The sequence below is a fragment of the Balaenoptera borealis genome (genome assembly GCF_965194805.1).
Source record: "Balaenoptera borealis genome assembly, chromosome: 8".
In the NCBI taxonomy this organism is placed as follows: Eukaryota; Metazoa; Chordata; class Mammalia; order Artiodactyla; family Balaenopteridae; genus Balaenoptera; species Balaenoptera borealis.
The window spans coordinates 103,814,989-103,838,410 of record NC_138865.1 but is presented as its reverse complement, the minus strand read 5'-3'; the positions used below and the strand labels follow the sequence as shown (position 1 = coordinate 103,838,410).

At 43.3% G+C, this 23,422-nt stretch overlaps 1 long non-coding RNA gene across 1 annotated transcript; it reads right to left on the bottom strand.

Moving 5' to 3' along the window:
* Positions 1–3,230: 3,230 nt before the first annotated feature.
* On the bottom strand, positions 3,231–15,009 carry LOC309633450. Its single transcript, XR_014247533.1, has 2 exons — positions 12,456–15,009; positions 3,231–11,821 (listed from the first exon to the last, which is right to left on the bottom strand). It is a non-coding gene; the product is annotated as an uncharacterized lncRNA (long non-coding RNA).
* Positions 15,010–23,422: the final 8,413 nt, after the last annotated feature.

Below are 23,422 nucleotides of genomic sequence, written 5' to 3'. Positions count from 1 at the left end.
TTATTATTTGGGTTGAGTTCAATACTCAAGTATTCACTTCAAAATTGATGCCCATATGATTTTTTAGTGAATTTTAGTACTTTACACTTAAGGAAAATTATTTGTATTGTTTTCATTAAAATGGAAATGGAAATGAATCCAGAGAGAAGATATTTAAACCTATGCACCACCACCAAAATGTTGGCCTTAGCCATATAGCCATATGGAAATGAATTCTGCAAATAACCTGAATGAGCTTGGAAATGAATTCTTCTCCAGTCACGTGTCCAGATGTAAATACAGCTCAGTCATCACTTTGATTGTAATTTTCTGGGACCCAGTTAAGCCATGCCTGGACTCCTGGTCTACAAAAACTGTGAGATAATGTCCAAGCGCTATTTCTTAGCTGATAAGTTTGTGATGACTTGTCATACAATAGAAAACTGATACACTGGGCAACACCCCTATGATCATTTTTCCCTTCTCTAAGATGGTAATATTCTGCTGCTATGACCAAGGCTGTGCCTTCAAGAGCCAGCTGTGTAAGAAAGAGCTCAGGAACTCTTCTAGACTGACGTACAGAGATTTTTTACAGCAGCGAGGCTTAGAGGTGGCTGGAGCAGCTGGTGCCTGAGGGGGGTCAAGAATGGAGACTGCATGGCCCTCCCCCAATCCCTGCCCACCACCTATCCCTGCACAAACACTGGAGAGCAGTGGGAGATCACCCTATGGGTATGGGGGGCCAGTATGATCGGAACACATGACTTCATGTGTGTGTAAAATCTGAAAAAATTTCTGTTTGCAGGAAACATGCCACCGATATGGTAGAGAAATAAAAGTGCGGTGTTTGGTGTCTGAACATTTGGGTATTTCAAGACTTCGTTCTGCCATTTACTGTGTGATTAAGGCCTTGCTGTAGGAGGTTTCTGACTCTTCTTCTCACCTGTAAAATGTGTAGCATAATAACATCTGAAACTATGTTGCCACAATTATCTATTGCACATTATCAGTGTATACTAGACATTATGCTGGAAGCCAGGAATATAGAAATAAATGAAACGTGGCACACGCCCGCAAGACTTGAGAAAGATTGCTATGTAAAAAAATTAACTGCAGGAGGGAAATCAGAATCGTCCTTTTTTCACCTTCGTAGTCGGCAGGGCCTAGGACACTACGCAGTGATATCCGCTGCGTGTCTACTGAGTGAATGTGTAGAACAGGGGGCCCCAATCCCTGCGCCGCAGACCGGTACCGGCCGGCGGCCTGTTAGAAACCGGGCCGTACAGCAGGAGGTGAGCGGCGGGCGAGTGAGCGAAGCTTCATCTGCCGTTCCCCATCGCTCCCATTACCGCCTGAACCATTCCCCCCCCAGCCCCGCCCCATCTGTGGAAAAATTGTCTTCCACGAAACCGGTCCTTGGTGCCAAAAAGACTGGGGACCACTGGTATAGAAGGTTGTGAGGTTAAGAACTGGTGATGAAATTGTATTTGAGGGAGAAGACAGCTTTTAAGTAGCAAAATCTCTTATAGGTTATTTTGTTATTAAATAGTAGCACTGGTCAGGACTAGAATAAAATAGTTAAACTGTTCTACCCAGAAAATAAACCAGAACATTGGAGGGGGAGTTTTAAGGTACTAGAAAGGGGGAGGGTTCAAGAGGAATGATAAGACCAGAGCCTGGGCTAAAACGACATCCATCCCGAGCTGCAAAGTTACACACTTACACACACGTTCACACTTAGGGTGGGTTCTCTGTAAAAGTCTGCTATCCACAGCTCCCATGTGGGAGTTTGGGAGAGATAAATTAAAAGGAGCTGTTTTCCAAGCAGTGATGAATGGCAGAGGGTGGGAATGGCTTGTGGGGAGAAGCAAAAGGATGGACAATGGGAGAGACATGAAAACCAGGGCCAGAGGGCACCGGCCTGAGTCCCCAGAGGTCACACAGGACAGTTGGGATCCCACCATCGTGGAACGGGGCTTCGAGCCAAAGTTCACCTTCATCATAACCAACAAGGTGACCCCTGCAAGCTGAAGAGCTAGGCGACATGTGGGGGGCTGACGCTGAGGAAATGAGAAAACCAACGAACAAGATGTCAGGAGCATGAGGGGAAGGGAGACGCACCCTTGTCTTGGGGAAAGGAAAGAATTTAGTTATACCTGCTGTCAGTGGTGAATTACTACAGAATAGAAAGAAAAGCTGACGAAGAGCATCTCAGTGTCATTTCTTCCCCCAGAGAACAGGCAGGCAGATACTTGGAGAAGGAGAGCCATTAGGGGAAAATGATGGGGTTAGAATTTCTGGGATCAGGTCAACAGACAGGAAGAACTCAATGGGCTCTGCATCCATGGCTCCCAGACCAGAAACAGCCTGAGGAGTGAGAGGGAGTGGGTCTGAGAGTGCCCCTCCTTCCAAACAGACCTGCCTTCTCCCCAGAGGGATGTTTGCTTCACTTCCCTATCTTGTTTCTCTTCTATTTTTACCTGATGCCTGAGACCTGACCCTTCTACTAATTCTTTTCACTGAAAGATCAGGGAAATTTTTAAAAGAGGAAAGAAAGACAGGAAAAAAGAAAAGACAAGCAGAACATTATATGAACGTGACCATGTTTGCAGGAGCGCATACTCTGCTTGGAAAATGATTCCTTGGAAGAGGCCTTTGGCATCAAATAGTTGAGCTGCTGTAAAATGATTCCTTGGAAGAGGCATTTGGCGTCAAATAGTTGAGCTGCTGCCAGTCTTTTATGACTCCTTTATCATTTCCCCTCCAATGAGGCAGATCAAGACAAACCTGCATTCCTTCCCCTCTGGGGCCTGCTCCTAACCTTTGTCAGCTGCTGCTTTGCTGAGGCTCTTGGGTTTGAGAAAACCCACCTGGCAGCTTCAAGTCTATTTGTAGCAGCGCTTGTGGAGATGGGGTGTCATCTGGGAACCATGGCAGCAGAGACACAACAAACAAAAGCAATCACGGGCTTCCATGGTTGAAGTCCTCCTTAGCTCCCCAGCGCTGTTTATGGAGTAGCTGAGTGGTCATATATCCCTGGTCCCCCACAGCCAGATAGGGGGGAGCTGTTGGAAATTCTTCCTGAAGAGCTTATATGCTTAGACACAAAATAATTCAGTCTGGGAGTGACCATGGGACCGTGTACATCTCCTGCTGCCATTTGGTTGTGACTGTCCCACTCTCCTTATTCATCCATTTCATAATTACTTCCTCCCTCCCTCCCTTCCTTCCTTCCTTCTTCCCTTTCTTTCTCTCTCTCTCTCTCTTTCTTTCTCTCTTTCATTAGTTGAGCAACTGATAGATGCCAGATCCTAGGATTAGAACTGAGAACAAAGACATGGTCTCCATCCTCATGGAGCTCAGAGCTGAGTTGGAGAAACAGGCAGACACGTGACCTGTTGGTATATATACAACATACATAGTGTGTTTAGTGTGGTAAGTATACAACAGGGACTGTGGGAAACAGAAGAGTGACTTCCTAATCAAGTAAGGGCCTTCAGAAAAGGCCTCTAGGAGGTATTAAGGTCTGAGCTAGGCTTTGAAATACAAGTTAATTGAATGGAGAAGTGATGGACAGACATCCTCCTGGAAAATGGTACAGCCTGTGTAGGCAGGAAGGATGGAGAAATCACAAGGGTGTTGGAGGAGCCCCATGGCAGCTCAAGTATAGGGCACGTGTGGTTGAGTGTGAGAGATGGGGCTCAGGCAAGAGCAAGACCATAAAATGGTATATAAGCAAGCAGAGGACAGACGATCCAATGTGCATTTCAGAAAGAACTCACAGCCAGAAGCCTGGAAAAAGATGGAATGAAGGAGAGGAGGGCTGAAAAGAGAAAAGCCATGCACTCAGACTTCTATTAAATCACCAGCAGTAATAGGGCAATGGGATAGTTATGAGTGTTTAGCAGTGAAGGCAATAATAGCTCTTCAGCTAACTAGCACACAAATAGGGAGGGTCAGCTCCCTTCCCGGTTAAATTCTGACCCATTTTCTTATATATGAAGAGAATCCATAATGCCTGCTTCATTCAATCTTTCAGTATTGCTCAACTTAATTTAATTCCCATTTACTCATTACCCAATTTAGGCCAAGCGCAGGGATATCAAGATAAAATGGGCCATACTTTGTACTTTCATTACCTAACAATGAACAGCTATTTGCAGCATTAAAATATGGTGATCGATAACTTAGCCCATTCACTGATTGCCCCCATTTTATAATTTGTTTTTATTTGCAACCTCAGATTACAGGGAAATAAAAGAAAATTAAGAAGTTCACTGAATGCTTTGCAGATTAAGTTAGCAGTGGAAATACACATGGTTTCTGTGGAGTCCTAAGTAGCTGAGAGGGCAGTTAATGAGGACCAGGCTGAGTGCTTGGGGAGAAAGGTCGTGTGCTGGGTCTCCACGCGCTGGTGTCCTGCAGTCTGGTTTGGACAGAGTTCTGAACTGCGGGCAGATGGTGTTGCCGGCTCAGCCTGCTGCCACGTAGAGGCAGGAGAGGGGCAGCTCTACAGTAGCCCTGGAACGCCCAGGTAGGCCCCCAAAATAACTCGTAAAAAGTGGCCCCAGTGAATTTTGTTGGGATCATATATCTGAGTTTGCCTTTCAAGCTCACAGGCTCTGAGCTTTAGAGAATGTTCCATTCTAAATATGTCTCCTCTGTCTGATGAACACATGTTCATTTTCTATCCCGTTCTCTCTAGGACCTCCCCTGAAGCCAAGAAGAAAACTATACTAAAGTGTTCAGTACATTTTCCTTGTAGTATGCCATGTGGCACATATCATAGTGTGAAATGCGATGCAAAAATATATAACAAAGCAATATGTACTCTATGTATTATATTATACTGTATATATTATATATGATATAATGCCATTTACTATGATGGGCTGTAATTCTTTGTTTCCTTGACTATGTTGGCCATGAGACTGTGATCTACTTGACGGCAGGGCAGTAACTTATGCGCCATTATGTCTGTAGATCTAGCAGCATCTGACAATTAGCAGGAGTTCAGGGTGTGTTTTTGATAAAGGAAGGACAGGAATGGAAAGGAAAGGATGAAAAGGAGGAAGGAAACAAAGGAAATAATTATCTTGCCAAGAAGCAAACTCTAATCTTCTTTTAAAAATGGCTTCAGTATCTCACTAACTCAGGCTGTTTCCCTCTAAGGGTTCTGGCACTTTTTTAGTCAAATATCAAGAAAAAAAAAAGTGAGAATGCAGGTTCCCTGTCTTCATACCACCTGAAAGAAAGTCTAGATTCCCTTGTTTGTTTCCACACCCTCTAGAGGAGTGAGATAAGGAAGACAGTCATACATAAAGATAAATGTCATTATCCAAGTGTGTACAAGGTAGGAAGTGAGAGAAAGGAATAGTTAATTTGGCCCAGGAAGATCGGGGCAGGAGGAATGTTTGAGATGAATTTTCAAGGCCAAGGAAGAGATACAGCCTGGGAGAGAAGAGTAGCTGGGGAAGATGAGGCTCACCAGAGTGACTTCTAAAGCTTCCCAGCATCTGAGTCCTGTTCCACCAGTACAGTAGTGGTGGGAAGAGTTCGAATATTTTCCGCAGTCGTGATACTTGCAAAGGTGGCATCAGTTCTTTAAAAACTGTGTCCTTGAGGATTGATGTTGTTGAAAGGTATGATTCATCAACTGAGAGCTCAAGACCAATGTGCTCATTTCACAGGTGAAAAATCTGAGAAACAAGGGGTAAACAGACTTGACAAAATGTATTCAACATAAATAGAGACGGGGCCAGAATTGAAGAATTGAATCAAGATCCTCTTAAATCATGAGGGTACCAATTGGGTCCAATAGAATAACCTAGAGGGAACTCCCTCCCCATCAACCTAGTGTGTCAGTACCTATGTCCTCTATAGATGACACTCCCTCTTCTGCATGGCCTCATGCTAAAATAAATTTATTAACAACAAAAGTGACTGTAACTAAACTCTTTGAAGGAAGATCCAGAGTTGAGGAAGAACATAAACTCACTAAAAATTACTCAAGTCTGTGCACCCTGCCTCTGACACTTTCTAACTCAGCATCCTTTTCCAAATTCACTGCTGTTTCTTCACCTCCTCATCTGTAAAATGAATATTCACTCATAGCTCAAAGACCTGTGAGAAGTCTGAGAGATATTATACCTATGTAGAAAAGTTAGCACAGTTCCGGGACTTCCCTGGTGGCGCAGTGGTTAAGAATCCGCCTGCCAATGCAGGGGACATGGGTTCGGTCCGGGAAGATCCCACAGGCCGCGGAGCAGCTAAGCCCATGCGCCACAACTACTGAGCCTGCGCTCTAGAGCCTGCGAGCCATAACTACTGAGCCTGTGTGCCACAACTACTGAAGCCTGCGTGCCTAGAGCCCGTGCTCCACAACAAGAGAAGCCACCCGCAGTGAGAAGCCCACACACTGCAACGAAGAGTAGCCCCTGCTTGCCGCAACTAGAGAAAGCCCGCACCCAGCAACGAAGACCCAATGCAGCCAAAAATAAATAAATAAACAAATAAATTTATTTTTAAAAATTAGCACAGTTCCTAGGTGTAGTGGGCTAAATGATGGTGCCCTCAAAATACATGTGCATGTCCAAATACCTAGACCCTGTGAATGTAACCTTATTTGGAAAAAGAGTCTTTGCAGATGTAATCAAGTTAAGGATGTCGAGATAAGGAGATCATGCAGGGTTACCCAGGTGGGCCTGAAATCCAGTGACAGGTGACAGATGAGAGACACACAGAGAAGAGGAGGAAAAAGATGACCAGAGAGGTAGAGATTGGAATGATACAGCCACAAGCCGGGGAACACCTGGAACCACCAGAAGCTGGAAGAGACTACAAACATAGTCTCCCCTAGAGCCTCGGGAGAGGGTGTGACCCTGCCGACACCTTGATTTCACACTTCTGTCCTCCAGAACTGTGAGAGAATACATTTCTGTTGTTTTAAGCCACCAAGTTTGTGATAATGTGTTATGACAGCCACAGGAAACTAACATAGGAACTAGAAACTTGACTGTTCAAAAACTGTATATAACTTCTTGGGCTTCCCTGGTGGCACAGTGGTTGAGAATCTGCCTGCCAATGCAGGGGACACGGGTTCGAGCCCTGGTCTGGGAAGATCCCACATGCCTCGGAGCAACTAGGCCCGTGAGCCACAATTACTGAGCCTGCGCGTCTGGAGCCTGTGCTCCGCAATAAGAGAGGCCGCGACAGTGAGAGGCCCACGCACCACGATGAAGAGTGGCCCCCGCTTGCCACAACTAGAGAAAGCCCTCGCACAGAAACGAAGACCCAACACAGCCAAAAATAAATAAATAAATTTATAAAAAAAAAACGAAACAAACAACTGTTTATAACTTCTCATCTCTATCTGCCAGAGAGGTCATTATGAAAACACAACTGATGCCTTTATTTCCTTTTCTTTTGCTTTTTCTTCAGCTGGGCAGGGAGGGGACTGGGGCTATGAGACATTTGCTCCATGAGCTCTGTTCTGGGCCCTAGTATAAGCTCTGCTATGCCTCTAGATAGGAACAAGTGGCAAGAATAAGACTGAAATCTTTATGAAAAACCCACCCAAGAGTGCGGAGGCAGAGGAGAGGAAGACGGAAAAACCAGCATCAACTTGACTTTCTTTTCTGAACTCTAATATTAGGTGGGAAGAGGAAAGGGTGTTTCTACACTTGTTTCCCATAAGGCCTTGTCCCAGGGAGTTAACATGGTAGAAACATCACTGGGCTGGATGTTGCGAGCCCTAGAAGTGTGTCTAAACCCTGCCAATAATTCATAGTATGTCCACTGCTCATAATTCTTCCTTTATGAGCATCAGTTTTCTCATCAATAAAGTCAATATTCAGTGCCCTATAATTTTGACAAGAAAAATAAAGAGGCAACAACTATTGTCTACTCCAAATTTCATCTGGCTAAGTTCACTCTCCCATATATCTAAATTTCAAACATAAAGATGAGAAATAATTCACCCAGTTATAGAGATATGTGTTTTATTATGCATTCCACTACCTCCCACTCTGGTAATGTACCCGTTACTCTGGCGCATAAATTTGCACAATCTCCCAATCGTTTAGCCACACTGAATGATTTTCCACTTGACACTGTTTTCCTACGCACAGATGGAATCTTGAGTGACACCCCAAAACAAAACATCAAGTAGCAGCAGAAATCCAGATGTAGGTCAGTCCTCACTTTTGCCCAGGCTCCTTATTCAAGTAACCCAATGCAATCTTCACTTCCAAGAAGCAAAAGAGATGCGTATGGGAAATTTAGGATCTTAGTCACAAAGTACTCAGTCAGTGAATTCTGTATGGTGATTTCCCATTTCATAGTTTAAATCTCATCAATTTGTATCAAACAATTTTAGGGTAACATGAAGAATTACAGGACATCTTCTCGTTTTGTCAATATGGAAAACCAAGGCCAGGATAGAAAAGAGATGCCCAGCCATACACAAGTCAGTGACAGAGGAGGGACTAGACCCCCAAATATCTTGAGTTGTATACCCTGCAGTTTTTTCTCAACAGTATGCTTGTTCAGTGCCCCAGTGGTGGGGAGCTTCAGTGTAATGGGGTGTGCGTAGAAGGGATGGCAGGGGGAGTTATAAAGTTGTAAAACCAACCCAGCATGGCAGCATTCCCTCCATCACTTGGGACTAAGGGTGAAGAATAGAGAGGTATGACTTACTACTTAGCCGGGAGCTATTAGTATAATTCTTCTCAGCCAGAGATGGGAGGAGATTTTGTTCCCCAGGGAACATTTGACAATGCCTGGAGACATTTTTGATTGTCGCAAGGTGGATGGTGCAGGGGGTTGGGTGCTACTGGCATCTGGTGGGTAGAGGTCAGGAATGCTGTAAACATCTTACACGGCACAGGACAACACCCTTCAACAAAGAATTTTCCAGCACAGATGTCAATATATGCAAGGTTGAGAACCTTGTACTAGTAGGATTTCTCCTCTACCAAGACAGTTTCTAATGGGATCAGTATCCTGGTAACCTATCTCTGCCAGGAGTTGAGAAATACTCAAGGGTTTGGGGTATAATTAATCTAGGCTTATTGTAATCATCTCTATAGAAGTCAAAGAAACTACTATTAGTAATGATAATCTATGATAGTATTGTTTTTAAAAATCTGCTCAATACCTTTTTTCCTCTTTTTTTCCTTCTTCTGGTAACATATTTATGATGGTTAATTTTATGAGTCAAATTGTCTGGGCTACAGGATGTCCAGATATTTGGTCAAATACTACCCTGGGTGTTTCTGTGAGGGCATTTTTGGATGAGATTAACATTTAGATCAGCTGAATGGGTAAAGCAAATTGCTCTCCCTATTCTGGGTGGGCCTCATCCAACCAGTTGGAGGCCTGAATAAAACAAATAAGCTGACTCTCCCCCAAATAAGGGAATTTTTGATGCCTGACTTCCTTTGAACTGGGATATTTGCTTATTTTCTGTCTTCAGACTTGAACTGAAACATTGGCTATCCTTGGTTTTGACCCTGTTGACCTTTGGATTAGAACTATGCCATCAGCTCTCCTGATTCTCAGGGTTTCAGAATTGGACTGGAATTATACTATCCACTCTCTTGGGTCTCCAGCTTGTTGACTCACTAAAGATCTTGGGACTTGCCAACTTCCATAATTGGCCATTTACTTATAATAAATCTCTCTATATATAGATGTATATCTCTTATTGGTTCTGTTTCTCTGGAGAACTCTAATACACTATCCCTCTGTCCCGTGTTAAATGGAAAGGGCTGTGACCAAGCCTAAACAATCTTAGTTATCCACTCCCTTATATCCAATGACTGGCCCAAGGTTAGACAGGAGATTAAATCAGAGTCAATTAGAATTCTTCCTTGAAGTGAATATACAGGAGATGATTGGGAGATTTCCTCTTTTTGCTGGCTTGGAATACTGGAACAATATGAAGTTGGTCTCCTGGTTTCATCTTCCTCATCATATTAAAAAAGTCTGTGTAGAGAGGGAGAGAATGCAGCCATCAGAGACGACATACAGATGTAAATTACATGTTCATGTTATAATGAGTATCAGTTTGGGTTCCCAAAGTTCTTCCTTTGGGACTGAAAGCTACTCTAGAATCCAGTTGCAAGAAACAATAAATCCTCTTTTCTGGCATACATCAATTTGAGTTGGGTTTTTGTCATTTGTAGTGGAAAGGGTTCCAACTAATAAACTCACATTTATGGAGCACTTGAGAGTTAGCTAAGTGTTTTCACATTTGATCTTATTTGAGCCTCACTAAAACCTATGCTATATACAGAGAGAGAAGGGATGGGGAACATTATCTCATTGGCATGTGTGGAAACTGAAACCCAAAGTGGCCAAGGTTGAATGACTGACCATCCTAACACCACCCTCAAGATGTTGAATGCTTTGGAACCTCTCTCCCTAGGGAAAAAAAGTACATTCTCAGAGTTCCAACAGCACAGTAAGAGGTAGTGTAATAAAAATAATAGAATAATAGCTAACACATACAAAGTGCTTACCATGTGCCAAGCTCTACTCAAAGTGCTTTGCATATATTAAATCGTAAATCCTCATAGCAAACTCATAACAATAGATACAATTATTTTTTTATACTTTGCAAATGAGAAAATCAAGGCATTTGACTGAACTACCAAAGTCCTCTAGATAATAAGAGACAGAACCGGATTCAAACCCAGAATCCTCAAGCTCAACCACTGCAGCCTACTGAGTTATAGAGAGGTTATGAAATTTGACCCCAATCCTCCCCACACATGGCCAGGTAGGCATGGAACCAGGACCCAAATCCTGATCTAACCAACTTAAAGGACTTTATTCTAAAGAACCCAAGACTCCCTGTCATTGTAGATAGTGGCCTACAATGCCAGGATTTAAACCTAGATCTTCATATTCTCAGGCTAGTGCTAATGCCTTCTTATATACTCATTTAATACGTATTTAATGCACGCTTACTATATGTCAAACCCTTTAGAAATTGTTTTGGGATGAGGAATGGAAATAATGCACAGCGTGACTTATTGAATTACCAGTCTATTCTTATCCTTGATGAAGATGAGATTCATACTCAAACACAGCTTTGTGGATTTAGGAGCTTGCAAAGGAGAGCCATCTGCATTTTTATTAGAGGACAAGAAAGCTTCCTTCATCAACCTCAGAAGTCAAGTTTAAAATATGCTAGTTCACAGTTCATAGCAAAAATTGGACCCATCACACCCAAATCCTTTTTGTTGTAGGAGCACATGAGGTGGGGATGGTGAGACTTGTTTATTTTATGGGTTACTAGGAGTAAATGTGGGCCGAGGGGTTTGGGTCTGTCCCTTTTTCTATCCTGCCACTAAAACATACACACACACACACACCATCTTTCGGTTCAAAAATGATGGCTTTTATAGAGACGAAAAATTTATGTATCATTATTTTTACAGAAAAAGACAATATTTAAGGATGAAATGAATTTCAAAATCTTTAGAAATATGATAGGAGAGAAATAAATATAAAATAAAGATTATTTCAAAGTTTTCACACACCTCAAAATTCTTTCTGGATCACCTTTACTTCTCAAGGCTTCTGAATTTTTCGATGTGGATTCTCAGCAGGAGTGTCTCCACCTCTGGGACCTTCACATTGTAATCTGTCACTTTGATATTAAGACGAAGCAGAAAGAACATCCCACATGACACACATGAAACCCAAGGGCCAGTCCTACAGGTGGGGGATTTCCCGAGGCTTAAGACGACCGACAGAAGCAGAACCTTGGCTCAGAAAGGAACATTTGTCAACTTTCAGGATAGAAGTTTGTTCGTTTGTTTCCCTGTAGTTACTGTGAAGAAGGTACAAATGGAAAGAGTTTGATAAAAGCAACACCTTGAGTTCCTTGAGCAAATTTATCTTTCCCCGAAAACTACTCATTATTTTCCCATCCTCAAGTGAGATGAGGAAGTTGAGGCTCAGGAGATTAAATCATTTACCCAAGGTCAAAGAGCTGGTAATTGATACAGCTGGGAGGATGAGTTTTCAGCCTCCTCAAGGCACGTCAAGTTCATTGCTTCTAAAGCTACGCATACCGTCTTCCTCTGAAGTGGCCACCCCTCATGTGCCCCCTGTTTTGTGGTTGGCAACCACACCTATCAGTCATGGTGGTTAAACACCTGGGATGGCTCATCTCCCCGTGTCAGTCAAGCACCAACCCCTCCCAGATCCCATTTCCATACTCGCCTTGGCACCCCCAAGAGCCCCATTCCTCCTAAGAGCCTACCTAGAATATTGCTAATACCTCCCATCTGGTCTCATCTTGTTCCCTCCTTCATGCAGTCGTGAGAGCAGATGAAATGTTAAATCTCCAGTGTCATTACCTGCTCAGAGCCCCTCCCCATCCTCACATCAGAGACTACAGGATAATTTGCAAGCTTCTTGGCCAAGCACATAAGACCCTATTCCTTCTGGCCCCACCTCACCTGCTCAGCTCCTCTCTCCCGACTCCTCTCTGCCTCGTTGGCCTCCAGGATCACAAATTGCTTGTGGTCTCCCCTCGTGAATGATGGTGTTTCTCATCTCTGCCCAGGTTGTTCCTCTACCTGGACTGCACTCCTCCAGGCTCTTCCTCCACGTGGTTGACTCCTTCTCATCCTTTAAGGCTCAGCTTAGCTATTTCTTTCCAATGTTGTGTGTGTGTTTCCGGAAAGTTCTCCTTGAAGCCCTACAAGCTCCATCTTGAGGATCCAATACTAGCCAGCACTCCTCATTACATTTACCTTATTGATTATTCTGATCTCTTTTTGCATCTGTCTTCTCAACCAGAATGTTAACTCCTTAGAGGCAGCAATGATCCAAATGCTTCTAACAGAATAAACTCATCATGAGATACTGAGAATTGCAGTTTGTCCACTGCTGAAATCTTTCCTGTGTTTGAAGCAGTGGCAAGTCATGTTCTATGTGAATGGGAAAAAGAAAAGATAAAGCAACAAGGACACCTCAGCCTCTAGCACTTACTTTAAGTATATCTTTCCTAAAGTCATTTAAGGGAAAAAAAAAAAAAGAATTGCCAAGAGAGATCTTTCTGGATTTTGCATTTTTCTGAATCTCTTTGCCTGTCATTCCTTAAGTAAGAGCTTTTGTAAATAAAATGTCAAATCCATTTTATAAGGTTCTCTGTTTTTTATTCTCTCTGGTTTTAACTTTCTATTGCCTAAGAAATAAAATGCAAAACTCCTTAGCAGGTCATTCAGGGATTGGCAGAGTGTGACTCAAAGCTTCCTTTCTAGTCCTATAATCTGCCATTCTTTCCCTAGGAATACCTCATATTGTCCCAGCCCTGTGCTTTTGCTTCCAGCCTCCTTATTCCCTGCTCTTATGCATATACAAATAACAGAGTTGTACAAATAACAAGACACCTTCCAGAAGCCAGGTAAACTCGGGGGAGGGAAGTCAGTCCACAGTCAGAACTCATCTGATGATAGTATCACTCTCATCTTCCTGTAGGAATAGATAAATAATTCTCCTCCACATAGCATTGCCCAGATTTTAAACCTTAAGTCCTTTCTTATTATAATATCTATTATATGGCTCAGGCTAGGCTTATATAATGCTTTGTCCTCCTTTCCCCATAAATGTATAAGAAAAACACCACTCTTACATGGGGAAGGAGAACCGAGATTTACCCTGTCCTACTATGTGTGGATGCAGCAAGTACCTTGTGTCATTTAATATTCCTAGCAATCTTTGGAAGTAGTTATTAGTTCTCTTAAAATAGAGGAAAGTCAGGCTCAGGGGAATTAAGTAGCTAAATTTTTTCAAGTTAAATTACAGTTAGGATTTAGATATGATTACTTGAATCCAAAAACCTGTTCTCCTCCTAACAGTGTGTCAAAGAGGTTGTAGATGAAAAATAATTGTGGCTGTATGAAATTTCACTGTCACTATTATAACAGGGTGCTCTTTACACAGTAGGATCCTAGGAGAAGAGCATAAAAGTTAGAAAGAGATTCAGGGACCTCCATCCTGCATCAGAATGAAGGGATGAGCAAAAGCAATGGAAAATGAAGAAGGAAAAAACTGAGTCCGGAGATGGGACGTGTCGAGTCATGGCGTTCTCTTCCCAAGGAAGGGGGTGATGACACGTGGGGCAGTGACACATGGAGAGAGGCAAGCCTGCAGGAACAGGGTGCGGCTGCACAGCAAGGGGTTTGGCAGGGTGGTCTGAGGAGCAGCAGACTTTGTAGTAAATGGCTATGTTTCCAAGTATCTGAGCCATGGGATCATCTGTCCCAGAAGATGTTCTTGGAAGCAGGGACTGCAGAAAGAGGCAAAATAAGGAAAAGCTAGAATAAATCATGGGCTCCGTGTGTACCGGCTTGCAGGAATGCTTTGACTTTGGAGCCACTTTTCACATTGGCATCAGAATTTTCCACCGAAGTCCCATCCCAAGCTGCAATTTCTTACTCAAGAGTTATTGGGAATCAGGCTGGAAATGGGTTACAAAATAGGAAGACTGTGTTTTGCCACATTACCTTGGAGGCCAACTCTGCTTAGTCTCTCCTTACTGGAAGAGTCTATGTCAGTTATTTACCCAGTGTCTCTCAGCCTCAAGGCTCCCCACCCTCCTCTACACTCTGTGTTGCTGGAGCTGGGAACTGCTCCTGCAAACTACATTTCCCAGACTCCTTGATGGCTCACTTCCCATGAGGGTTCCTCAGCAGGAGGACTTGACAGGAGACTACAAGGTGGCAGGATGAAAGAAGACTCTTCCTGTTTCCAGATCCAGTCAGACACCTTCCAGAAGCAAGACAGCTGAGATTCCAGCCTCAGCCTACTCCAGCACTCCCGGTACCCACCATGAGATGCCTCATTAGAGGTACCAGTGCTGAATGGCCCATCAGGTCTGAGCTCAAGCGCTGAGTTCACACTCCCAGAGTCCTGGCACTGGCCACAGTGTACCCCCCACTGAAATCTGAGTACCAGCCTGTGGGGCACCTCCCCAGACGTCTAAGCATTGACTGCAGGGTGCCCCTTCCCCAGAGGTTGAAGCACAGTTTTAAGACACTCCCCCCCCCACCCACCCCCCCAGAAGTATGAGAATCAGCCATGCAGGTTTCCATCTCCTCCTTCCTAAGTTCTTCTAATACTGTCTTTCCATTTTTGTTCTCCCTGCCCGAGGGGTAGTAGTTACTTCCTGCAGTTACAAATGTCTGGATTATCTCATGTCCTCTGTTTGCTAGTTTGGTTTTCAAACACATGTGTAGTCAATTTCCTATATTAAATCCCTCTCTTTGAAATTCCTGATATGCTTTCCGTTTTCCTGGCTGGAACCTGATGGATACAAAGGGCATCCATAGCTTTAAATGTAGTGTTGTCAAATCTCTTACAAGGACAATTCTATAAAAAACAAAATGTTAACTGCTTGAAAAGGAAACTAGTCTGTCAAGTGGTCATCTCTGTCAATAAGAAGAATGTACTTGCCCTGTAGGTACAAGGGTTCTAATTCTTCATTCACCCTTGAACAAACTTGATCTGCATCCCAGCAGTAAACCAGATAAAGTATCCTAGGCTCTAGGGACCCACCTTTGAATGAGCTCTGATCTCTACCCCCTGGAACCCCCTCAGGGGAGGAGAGATCAGTTACAGTGCCATAGAAGAGGAATCCGCTAGAGCAACCAGAGGCCAAGGAAGGACAAAGGAGGAAGCCTGTGAACTTTGCAGGGAAGGTCACTGCTTATCTGAGTCTCCAAAGGTGTATCAACCTTGTTATTGCTGTTGCTTTTCCATTGCGAGAAGCAGAAACCCATTATGGATGAGAGTCTCAAAAAGCATATGTCAGGAGTGTAAGAGTAGACTCTGAGGTCAGGGGAGAAGGCTAAAGAAAGAGACTGGAATAGATGGAGACTGAAATCGGGACCTGGAACAGCTGCTGGAATGAGCGAATCCATACATTTCATGCATTCCCCTGGAGAGAGAGTCCAGTTGGCCTAGCGTAAGTCAATGCCCATTCCATGACTGTACCAAGTAGGTGAGATGAAGGACCCAGCAGGGCATTCCTGCCTGCAATAGGGGAGATATAATTCCCCAAAGGGAAATCAAGGTGCTCTGGGAAGAGGAAATAGAGGAAAACTAAACAAAAAAAGGGTGGGGGGAATAAGACAGAAAGAGGTCCATTACAAAGAAGAGTAGGAATTTTCTACTTGGACAAGACAAAGATGGTCACCCAGGCAGGAAGAGCAGCATGAATTAAGGTCTGATGGTGAGAAAGACACACTAAGGGAACAGAGAATCCTGAGACAGCAAAGTGGGGGTAAGACTGACAGCATAAACAGACACCAGCGAATGAAAGGTCAGATGCATGGCACTCAAGAGCCACCTTACAGTCTGCAGGATCCAGGAGGCAACATCAGATGGACATCAGCAGCCCATTCTACCACTTGATGCTGTTGAAAATGTGCATTTTTGCCCTTCTCTTGTGGAACGAAAGACCTACAGCATTGTAACCTTGACCAGAGAATTTTCAGTGGAACGGAGGGGACAGAGCCTGGCTGAAGTGAGCTAAGGAGAGAATGGGTGGTGAGGAGGCGGAAATGGAGGAAGAAGATGCTGTATGGTTTAGTACTAAATTATTGGCACAAACGCGGGGCTGGGTAGGAGTTCAGGAATGGTGAGTCCAGTGCGAGCACTAAGGAGAGGATGTCTCACTGAAGAGAACATGAACAATACACACTTCGTCATGAGAAAAGGAGCTCCAGTGCCTTTTCCATGTATCAGATACGGAGGCAAGCCAGCCTCAATGCAGAGTAATTACTTTGTGAAAAGCTTTTAAAAATAAATCATAAGTCCTCATAAACTCCCTAGACTTCAGACCCTGCAGGACAATGATCCCGTTTTCTTTATTTCTGTATCCCAAATGTCTGATATCAAGTAGGCCCGTGCAGCCTTTGGAATGAATCGATTATTTAGTGGAACGATCAACTTACAAAAGATTACTTATAATAAGTTGTTATTTTAACTTACCAAAACAACACATGCAATGCGGACATATGTATTTAAACAAATGTGGGATACTTTGATGACAGTTTTCCATCCAAACAGTCTTCTTCTACTTAATATCTGTTGGGCACCATCCTCTGTCAGTTCAGAGTGGCTTTAAAATCACACAATTAAAAAGCCAGAGGGGGCTCTTGAGATAAGATTACACTGCATAGCACTACGTAGCTGAACCATTCAGTTAATGGCTCGGTAAGCTGTTGCTCAAGGAGGTGAAATGACTTTCCCAAGGTCATGCAGCAAGTTTATAGCAAGACCGGGTCCTCCAGCTGGGTGTCCGACTTCCACTGAGGGCCTCTGATATATGTCCCATCAAGGCTGGGAAAGGAAGGGCAACTGCTTGTAACCATCCAAGGGTCAACTCTGTGGAAGGTTAGGAAGGCCCTTCTAAATGGTGTGTGGAAGAGGGCTCACTAAGGCAGAGGTATCTACTCTGAGCTTTCCAGAGGAGACTGAGGAGAGACAGAGCAGCTCTCTCATGCACAGAAGTCCAGCTTGTGGAGCTTTCAGTTGCCCAAATAGTTTTGGCTGTGGTTTTCCCCTAAATCCACTGCAGTGAGCTCTGAGGACGCTAAGACAGGGTAGTAAGTGACTCTGCAAAACCGTAACTGCTGAGACGGGAGGTGACGGCATATGGAGATCAGTCAGCAGCCCCACCAGCTGCCTAAGTGCCAGGGTGGAAAGAACCTGGCACCAGTGCACCCAGGATTTAATCCAATACCTTTTTATTTTTCCCCCAAAACAAATCATCACCAGCCAGTCATGAATGTCCCTCCATTTCCTTTCTTATCTAACTATCGGCGGCATCGAATTGTGTTGCCAGGAAACACTGCTCAGATCAGACGTGGGTGATCTCAGGAAAAGGAGCAGATCAACATTGAGGCTTAGCCAGGTAATAACACTGGCTTCCGCCATCCGCTTCCCCAGACGATACCTGGAACCAGAGCCTCAGGGCCTCTTCCTCTTCTGCGGCTTGACTTCTGATTGTGGCCTCCTTTCTGGGAGGTCAGAAGGGAAGCTGTTAATTTGAAGATGGCCAATAAAATTCTCAGGGGATGCCAGCTGCGTGTCCTGCACCGTTGCTGTGGACAGGTGTTGAAAAGAGGAGAAAGTGTAGAGTGAGGACAGAAAACTGCTTCTGTCTTCTCAACTTGACCAAGTCACTGCTCTCTCTGAGCCTCAATTCCCACACCCAGAGAGTGGAGTCAGCACTGACTCCTATTGAGGGCTTTCTGAGAATAAGAGGAGAAAATGTAAGCAAAATATCAGCACTTAGCAGGCACTCAGCTAGTGCTTCCCATGATGTAATTTATAAGATGAAATTTATATTTGGTCTCCATCTTCACTTCTGGCACAGAGCTTCTAAAGCCTTTGGAATTTCCTAAGTGATGAGAGCATAAAGGTGTCTTTTGTTGCGTGACTGAGGTAATTATTGGAAAGCATCTAAGGTTGGAGGATGGTTGCCAGGAGGACCAACCATGGGATTAGAGTTTTAGAAGGCAGTTTCACCTCCCTGACCTCCAGGGAAGGGAGAGGAGCTGGAGATTGATCTCAATCGCCAATGGCCAATGATTCACTCAATCATGCCTACATAGTGAGGCCTCCATAAAAAACCTGAAAAGGGTGGCATCCAGTAAGCTTCCAGGTTGGTGGAGATTTGGGGAGAGTGGCGTGCTTAGAGAAGGCATAGAAGCTCTGTGCCCCTTCCCCATGCTTTGTCTGATACATCTCTTCCATCTGGCTGGTCCTGAGTTATATCTTTTTATAACAAACTGATAATCTAGTAAGTAAAATGTTTCTCTGAGTTCTGAGATCTGCTCTAGCAAATTAATCAGACCTGAGGAGGAGGCTGTGGGAACCTCTGATTTATAGCCAGTTAGTCAGAAAAACAGGTAACAACCTGGACTTGTGACTGGTTTCTGAAATGGGGCGGGGAGCCGTCTTACAGGACTGAACTCTTAGCCTGTGGAATCTGATGCTATCTCTGGGTAGATAGTATAAGAATTGAGTTGAATTCTTGGACACCAGCAGGGTCCAAAAATTGCTTGCTATTCTGTTGGAAGCCCCCAACACATACATGTTGGAATTGGGTCCAGCAACCCCAAATAGTTCCTCATTCTCGTCCTTGAGTGAATTAACCCAGAGGACAGCAGGGCGACTACCTAGGAAGCACCACACAGTTTTAGCAAAAGAATACACAGTTTATTCTGTGTTTTTAAAGCCACTGAACTATTCACAAGTAAACTAGGTATGGCACATGGCAATGTACAGGTTAGAGGTTTTGCCCATAAGTACATAGTCAAGGGAAGAATGACAAGTTAAGAGGCAATGAGACTTCAGCATCATACATCCTCTGTTTCTCAAAGTAGCAACTGCTAAGGGAACACAGATGAGGGCCACCTAGCTCATTTTCCAGGGTCACAGAACTCTTCCTGGAGGAAATGATGTCTAAGTGAAGTTAGACACATGAAAGAAGGGAACAGATGATGAGAGATGTTCAGGCATTCATTCATTCATTCGTTCATTCAACAAACAAGTCCTGAGTGCCTAATATATTCTGGGAACTATTCTAAAAATTAAGGGTACAGTACTGAACATGACAGACAAGGTCTTTAATCTTATAGAGTCAACCTTTCAGCTGGTCGATCAACAATAAATAATTAACAAAACATCAGGAAGTGATCCATGACATGAAGACTGCAATGGAAAGGAGCTATTTCAGACTTGATCGACGTAGAAGACCACTCCAAGGAAGTTCCATTTCAATTGAAACCTGAGAGAGGAGAAGAGTCCAGCCATGTGACCGTGCGGACAACTAAAGTATAAACAGAGAGAAGCACTAGCACCAAGGTCTTAAATTCAGAGCAAGCCTGGCATGTTCTGGGCACATAAAGAAGGTGATCATGGCTGCCTTAGGGAGTAAAAAGAAGACAGGAAACATAAGAAAGAGGACAGGGCCAGATCTTGTAGAACCATGTAGGGAACGGTAAGCTGTTTGAATTACATTCTAAGTGTGATGGGAAGCCATTGGAGGTTTTAAGAGGGGAGGGTTGTGATCAGATTTACATATGTAAAGATCACTCTAGTTCTTGTAAAAGCAATACAGTTGACCCTTGAACAATGTGGGGTTTGGGGCTCCAGCCCTACACGCAGTCAGACATGTACTTACTGCTCTGTCTGCCTCAAAAACAAAGGAAGTGATAAAGGACTCACCCAAGGGCAGAAAGCTAAAACAGTTTGGATAGAATCCGGACTAAAACCCTAAGTTCTTTCAATTCAAATATTGTGATCTAACCAATCCACACTTACTTAATTCAAAGATCTGTAAAATGAAAATTCAGCTACTGTATCATGGAAAAAAATCTGTGTGTAAGTGGACCCGCACAGTTCAACCCCATGTTGTTCAAGGGTCAACTGTATACGCACAAGTTCCAGATGAGAGAGGACATGGTCTATAGAAGAAAAAAAGAAAAAAGGGAAAGAAAATCACCTAGTCCAGCTGAGGGACGGAGTAGCCAGGGATGATCCTGGAGAGGTTGTCTGGGACCCACGCTCCGGGGTCTTGGGGGCTGCGACAAAGATTCGGACTTTAACCCAGTGCAATGGATGTTATGGAAGGATTCACAGAGGGACGTCAGATTTCTGTTTCAGAAACACATCAGTGACAGTGATGGCTCCAGACACCGGAGTATGGCTAAAAGCCCTCCTCCCTCAGGCTCAGCATCTCGGTTGTGTAGGTAACACGTGTACTGTAGGAGAGCATGAGTGAGCAGAGGAGAAGCTCAGCATGTAGAAAGAGGGGGAAGCTGAGTGCACACAGCAGCAGGAAAAAAGTCAGAGACCCCCCAGCAGGAACCCCATGGCAGCCCTGTGGCCCTCTCCAGGCTCCCCTAGGCCCTGGGGGCCCTGGGATCCCACACCCCTCTCTGTAGGGTTTCTCAGAGAAACCACCGGGCAGAGCTGGGAAGGAGAAGAGTGATTATTATCTCATCCAGGCCTATCATTTTACAGATGAAATTAGCCTCCACATTCCCATCAGCCATATGGCTCTGAGGTTATTTTCTCCAGGGCTCAGCCACAAAGACTGGCTAGACATTTTTTTTTAAGTCTGGAGATACTGGCTAAAATGACTGTCTCTATTCCCACCACGAATAATCTGCTTTTGTCCCTCCGTCTGTGAAAGGCTACAGGCTCTATATTTGATTTCCCATGACATGACTTTCCCCTGCAGCAAACCCAGATCCTGGAAGGCTGAGTCTCTGAAAGGCCTTACCCTTGTGCAGTGGGGGGCAGGCGGAGGCAGTCTGCCTGCACGAGGTCATACGTTTTTCCAAGAAGTTAGGCTGGGAAACAGGTCTGCAAGGCACAGTTTCCTTGGATGGATCTACTCCAATTCACTGTTGCTCATATTTTTTGGGGTGAAATTTATGGAGCATTGAGTTCGCATGTTGACGCAGAGCCTAGAGATCAGTTTTGACACCTTTTTATATCAAATACTGTCTATGTAGTGATCTGCAAAACAATAATGAAGCACATTCTAAGTGCCAACCCCTCTGGTTGTCACTGAAGACACGATGATAAAGATACAGCCCTGCCTTAGGAAACTTGAGATTCAGCGATTTTTATTGAAACTGAGAAAACATGAAACAAACACTAAAATCCTAAAATACATGAGCCTCAACCTCAACCTTTCCTCAGATATCCATAAACTTTTTATAACTAATTGTATATCCAGGAGAACAAGTGTAGTTTCTTTTAATTTCAAAAGAAATGAAATTTTACTTGATTCAAAGAAATTCTTGAGCAGTGAGTCCTTTACTCTTGGTTACTGGTACATTTATTAAATGCCCAGTGATTGTCTATTGTTGCAATATGTACGGCAGGCCTGACAAAGGAAGGTTGCAATGGGGAATTAAGTTTACATATAGGAATAATGATCACATCCCTGATTTCATTTTAACCATCACTATTAGCCCTGTTTTATTAACAAAGGAACTGAAATCCAGAGAGAGTCAGAAACCTAACCAAGCTCAATTAAGCAGTAATTTCCATCATCCTCAATACTGTCATCTCCATCATAATTAATGTAATAGTCAATTATTGCATATTATTATAGTATAGTAGTACTATACTATATTATAGTATAGAAGTAGTAGTCATTCATTTACTAATTGACCAAACATTCACCTAATACCCGTTACGTATAAAACATCGAATAAGACACAGTTCCTGCCATCAGGGAGCTCCCAGCTCCAAAAATTTAAAAATCCATTCATTAATTGCACAACACTGGGTTGTTTCACCTTTTGGTTATTATGAGTAATGTTATGCTATGAACATTTGCACACAGGTTTTTGTGTGGACTTGTTTTCATACAGTGGAATGTCACTGAGCTATGAAAAAGTACTGAAGTACTGATACATTCTACAATATGGAAAAACCTTGAAAATGTCATGGTAAGCTAAAGAAGCCAGACACAAAAGGGCATATATCATATGGTTCCATTTGTTTAAAACATCCACAATAGGCAAAATCTATAGAGTTAGAAAACAGATTACTGAATTGTCAAGGGCTAGAAGACGACTAACAGGAGTGACCGCTAGTGGGTACAGAATTCCTTTCGTGCTAATGTAAATGTTCTAGAACTGGATAGTAATAATGGTTTCACAACTTTGTGAATATATTAAAAACCACTGAATTGTGCACTTAAAAAGGAAGAATTTTATGGTCTGTTACTTGTATCTCAATGAAACATGTAAATACACTTTACAAAATAAGTGTGCTATTGAGTTGAGCTTTTTACATGTTTTGGATACTAAGCGCTTGTATCAAAGACATGGTTTGTAAATATTTTCTCTCATTTCACAGGTTGTCTCTTCACTCTGTTGATTGTTTTCTTTACTGAGCAGAAGGGTTTTAGTTTGATTCAATCTTACTTGTCTATTTTTGCTTTTGTTGACAATGTGCTTTTGGGGTCATAACCAAAAAATTCATTGCCCAGACCAACGTCAAGAAGGTTTTTCCCTGTTTTCTTCTAGTAGTCTTATAGCTTTAGGTCTTACATTTAAGGCTTTAATCCATTTTGAGTTGATTTTTGTATATGGTGTGAGATAAGGATTCAATTTCACTCTTCAGCAATATGGGTACCTAGTTTTCCCAATACCATTTATTGAAGAGATTATCCTTTTCTCATTGTTTGCTCTTGGCATCCTTGTCAAAGATCAGTTGACCATAGATGTATGGATTTTTTTCTGGGCTCTCTATGCTGTTCCATTGGTTAATATGTCTATTGTTATTCCAGTATCATACTGTTTTGACGACTATAGCTTTGTAGTGTATTTTGAAATTAGGCAGTGTGATGCCTCTGGCTTTGCTCTTCTTGCGCAAGATTGTT